Source organism: Rutidosis leptorrhynchoides, chromosome 1 (assembly GCF_046630445.1).
Source record: "Rutidosis leptorrhynchoides isolate AG116_Rl617_1_P2 chromosome 1, CSIRO_AGI_Rlap_v1, whole genome shotgun sequence".
NCBI classification, from domain to species: domain Eukaryota; kingdom Viridiplantae; phylum Streptophyta; class Magnoliopsida; order Asterales; family Asteraceae; genus Rutidosis; species Rutidosis leptorrhynchoides.
The window spans coordinates 688,630,866-688,636,395 of record NC_092333.1 but is presented as its reverse complement, the minus strand read 5'-3'; the positions used below and the strand labels follow the sequence as shown (position 1 = coordinate 688,636,395).

At 30.6% G+C, this 5,530-nt stretch overlaps 1 non-coding gene across 1 annotated transcript; it reads right to left on the bottom strand.

Moving 5' to 3' along the window:
• Positions 1–5,166: 5,166 nt before the first annotated feature.
• LOC139886857 (small nucleolar RNA R71) lies at positions 5,167–5,273 on the bottom strand. The gene has a single exon (XR_011772718.1). It is a non-coding gene; the product is annotated as a small nucleolar RNA R71 (small nucleolar RNA).
• Between the last annotated feature and the right edge of the window lie 257 nt (positions 5,274–5,530).

The window sequence follows — 5,530 nt, the reverse complement described above, 5'->3', positions numbered from 1 at the left end:
AAGGTGAACAGCCGCTGAACACGGCTTATGTCGCGCTGCGACATAGGATGGCCGCGCCGCGACAATCAACTGGAGCTGGTGCCTGGCTCATTTCAAAAGTCTAAGTCCCAAACCAAATTTCATTCAAACACAATTAACGAACCGTAAACATTCAAGACACGTATCCTATATCGTTGGAAAGGTAATTTGACGAGGAACACAAAAAAACACATTTCATCATTCAAAAATCAACATTTATAATAATCAAATCCAAATTGAAAGTTCATTAAATGTCCACCATAAATGCTTTCAAGTTCATAAATGCACTTTGGTGATTCATGAATTAAATGCACACATGTGATATGCCGTTTCATAGGTAATTATGCATACAATACAACTAAACACTTACAAACAACATTGCAAAGCATTCAATGCATCAAAAGTTCATTTTACTTCTATCAAACCCTAACTCAAAATCACAAATTTAACAGTTATGTTTATGAAACTTTTCCATGTCAACCTACATACCAAATTGAAGCTAGTGATGCTAGTAACACATTTAATACATGCACTTTTAACATCTAACAACATATAAACATCCAAAACTCAAAATCAAGTACACCCATTTCAAGTTCATGCTAGTTACTTAAAATAACAAGACCGAGCATATGATTCACATATTCATGTTAGACTTGATCCATAAACACTAATTAACACACTTTTAAGTTTAAAAGATCAAGAACAAGAAATTTAGTGTTTTTAGAAAGTTACCCAAATGTAATGAAGTTGGTATGGATTCGGAGAGGAAGATGCAAGGATTCCAAATATGTAATTTATTTGAGTTGATGCTTGCTAGATTTGAAATGGATGATGAATCTTTGATTTGGTGTTTGAGAGAATAAAGTGGAAGTTGTAAAAGAGTGAGGAGGTTAATGAGTGGAAGAGATGATGGTTTGACCATTTTACCTAGTAACATCTTTGGTCATTTGGCAAGTTTAGTCCCTCGAATTTAAAAGCGGGTGCGTGAATTACCTAAACGAAATATTTTAAAAACGCTTATTAACGGAAGATGTTATAATTATATAATGGACTTAAAAATTAATTAATGAAAAGTAAACGAAAAAAGGCGGGATGTTACATTACCTACTCCTTAAAAGAAATTTCGTCCCGAAATTTAAGTAGGCGTAGTAGTCGTTGTTTCATCCTCGAGATCTTGCGTTTCCAAATCCACGAATAAATGAGGTGATAGTGCTCCAAATGAACATATATTTGGTCGCAATATCACACCAATATGTAAAGTTTTTAGTTACTATTGTTCTATTTTTATGTAATATTCGTTTAAATAAATAAGTGCGAAGACAAAAGAGGAAAACGACGATTTGAAAAAGCAAATGACCAAAAAGCTCAAATGTACAATATATAATTCAAGTGGTTCAATTTATTAATGAGAAACATCTAAAAATTACAAGAGTACAAGCCGCGAAACGCAAAGTACAAGATATCTACGCGTACGAAAGGACGTACGAAAATTCGGAACCGAGACATAAACCGAGCATCAACGCACGAGGCAACGGAGCTAAAATTACAAGTCTACTATGCATAAGAATATAATATATATATATATATATATATATATATATATATATATATATATATATATATATAATTACATAAAATTATATATATTATATATATATATATATTTAAATAAAGTGTCGACAAGCTAGAAAACAAGTTGATGACTGCTGATCCAGCTGGCCATGTGATCGCATGGCCTGGAGGAGTTAATCCCATGCGATCGCATGGGAAGAAAATGGTGGTCAGGTCTCATAAATTGCAATGTTTGGTCGACGAATTTTACACACTCTTTCATACTTCTTTCTCTATATGTAATATATATATATATATATATATATATATATATATATATATATATATATATATATATATATATATATAATTATAATTATAATTATAATTATAATTTAAGTTTAATAATAATTTGGTAATTGTAAGAAATGTTTTACGGGTTTTAAAGTCGGAACTCTGTCCGTGTAACGCTACGCGATTAATCACCACTGTAAGCTATGTTCTTCCTTTTTAAATTAATGTCTCATAACTAAGTTATTATTATGATTATTTGAGCCGAAGTAATCGTGATGTTGGACTAAATATTAAGATGGGGTTATTGGATTTTGTACCATAATTTGGGTTTGGACAGAAGACCGACACTTGTGAATATTGGACTATGGATTATTAATAGATGGGGGGTATTGTCTAATTGAATGACAACTCATTGAAATCTGTCGAACCTATCTTCAAATTAGTTAATCTAATAATTATTAAATGATTACGGATGTCCTATTTAGTGACGTTTATACGACATCCTTTACAACCATTTAAATAATTTTCCGGATTGGGTAATTGATTATTCAAACTGATCAAGTGGGTAAATTAATATTCATATCTCATTAAAACATGGGTGGATTACATACAAGGGTAATTGGTGTAATTGTGAACAAAGTATTAAAACCTTGGATTATACGTAGTCGATAACCTGGTGTAATCATTAAACAAAGTATTAAAACCTTGTTACAGTTCGAATCCCTAATTAGTTGGAATATTTAACTTCGGGAATAAAGTTAATTTGACGAGTATTTTATAATTATGACCGATGAACTATTATGGACAAAAACCAGATAGGTTTCAAATAATCCAGGACAAAGGATAATTAACCCAGAGTAATAAATTAAAATCAAAACGTCAAACATCATGGTTACGGAAGTTTAAATAAGCATAATTGTTTTATTTTATATCTCATCGTACTTTTATTTACTGTCATTTATTTATTGTCATTTTAAATATTGTTATTTATTTTACGCATTTTAATTATCGTCATTTATCTTTACGTTTTATTTAAAATCGACAAACCGATCATTAAACGGTAAAACCCCCTTTTTATAATATTACTACTTATATAATTATATATATTTTATACAAATACAGTTGTTAAAAATATAGTACGTATCACTAGCTCCCTGTGGAACGAACCGGACTTACTAAAAACTACACTACTCTACGATTAGGTACACTGCCTATAAATGTTGTAGCAAGGTTTAGGTATATCCATTCTATAAATAAATAAATAACTTGTGTAAAATTGTATCGTATCTAATAGTATTTCATAGTAAAATATAATCTATTTCGTACTACACCTCGCACACATCAAGTATTTTTGGCGCCGCTACCGGGGACACTTTTTGAAAAACGCTATATTTTTGTAATCTATATTTGTGTAAAAATATATAATTTTTATTTCTAATTTCGTAAAAATATTTTGTATAAATGTTAAAAAAATTATTAAAAAAATTATTATATATATATATATATATATATATATATATATATATATATATATATAATATAATAATTTTTAAGATTTTATTTAAAATATATAAAATTAAAAAGTATTTTTATTTTATTTTCAGTTTTTTTTTATAAGTTTGTTTTTATTATTTTGTAAAAAATTAAAAATCAAATAAATATATAAATTATATTTGGGTCGAAGCCTGTTAAAAGGCCGGATGGATTAAGGAATTCTTGGGCCATGCGATCGCATGACCCATACGACCAAAACTCATGCGGTCGCATGAGCTGGTCTAACAGGCACAATACCTCGTACAACAATTAATACGCGTAGGGTTTTATTTAATAATTATTATTAATTAACATAATTAGGGTTTTAATTGTTTAATATTCTTGTTTTTAGTTTTTAGTTTTAGTTTTATTAAGTTTATTTTATTAAATACTTTTATAAAATAATAATATAAAAATAATATCTTTATAAAATTTGTATTTTTATCATTTTAGTTTTAATTTATATTTTTATCGTTTATTTCGTAATATTTATCGTTCGCTATATAATTTTAAGTTTAGTATATTGCCGTAGTTATTTTTATACTTCTAGATTCTTAAGGTTTGCCGTAAAATCCCTTAAGTACTTTTTCGTTAGATTAAGATTTAGGCGCTTTAGAATTTTGCGACACCGTTTATATATTTTAGTGCCTTTTATGTTATTGCCGTTTTGGATATAGAATTCCTTTTAAGCTTTAATACCTTTAGACGCAAGTTTTAATTTTTAGTTTTTAGGCTTTTAAGTTTCGACGTTTTTCTTTCTTATTTTTATTTTTCGATTTTTATTTTTCGACGTTTTTCGACGCGCTTCTTTTTCTTTTTCATTTCTACGCTCTAGTTTTTAGGACATAGAATTTTCTATATTTTCTTTAAATTTCGACGAAAAATTATTTTAAGCGGTTAAATTGATAGACATCCAAAATTTTCTGGTTCGTAGTAATAGTTGGATTTGTTAGTGGCGAGTTGTGTGCTTCTGATTTAAAGGGTCCTGGCTACCTGCTGCATCTATTGGCTATTCGAAAAGTGGGCAAAATCAGAAAAGTCTATTAATTTGATAACTTATATAATTTTTATCTTTATAACTAATAGGATATTCGGTGAATGCACCGAGCAAAACGTTCATCACCTTTCATACGTTCACCACCTGTAACTCGATCAAGACATCTAGCCAATATTGTCGCCGTTGATTTTTATTTAGAATCATCATCTAGTCGAACAAGTACTTCAATTCAAAAATCCGATAATCCATTTTTTGAACCCGACTTCACAATTGAGAACCCGGAGGATATTCAAGGACAATTCCAAGATCCTGAACCACTAATCATTCCTCCTGAACCACAAACCGTTAAATCAGAATCTTTTAGTGATTCAGATTCAACAATTTCAAATATGGAAATAACGGAACCTCTAAGTATGGAAGATCGAATGAGAGCTACACGCACTGGCCAAGGTCACGCCATTATTCGGCCAGATGTTAATGCGTCAGATTATGAAATCAAAGGACAAATCCTACACATGGTAACTAATCAATGCCAATATAGTGGTACGCCAAAAGAAGATCCAAACGAACATCTTCGAACCTTTAATAGGATCTGTACTCTATTCAAAATCAGAGAAGTTGAGGATGAACATATCTATCTCATGTTGTTTCCCTGGACTTTAAAGGGAGAAGCCAAAGATTGGTTAGAATCGTTACCTGAAGGAGCGATTGACACATGGGATGTTTTAGTTGAAAATTTTCTTAAAAGATTCTTTCCGGCATCTAAAGCCGTGAGACTTCAAGGAGAAATTGTTACGTTCGTGCAAAAGCCAAATGAAACATTATATGAGGCGTGGACAAGATTCAAAAAGTTGTTGAGAGGATGTCCTCAGCACGGTTTAGACATTTATCAAATAGTACAAATATTCTACCAAGGTGTCGACGTTGCTACACGAAAAGACATCGACACAGCAGCTGGTGGTTCCATTATGAATAAAACTGCAACTGAAGCTCACAAAATCATTGATAACACAGCATCCCACTCACATGAGTGGCACCAAGAAAAATATATTTTTCGTTCATCTAAAGCGGCTAGAGCCGATTCTAGCCATGACTTTGATTCCGTTTCCGCAAAAATAGATGCTTTCGAGAGACGAA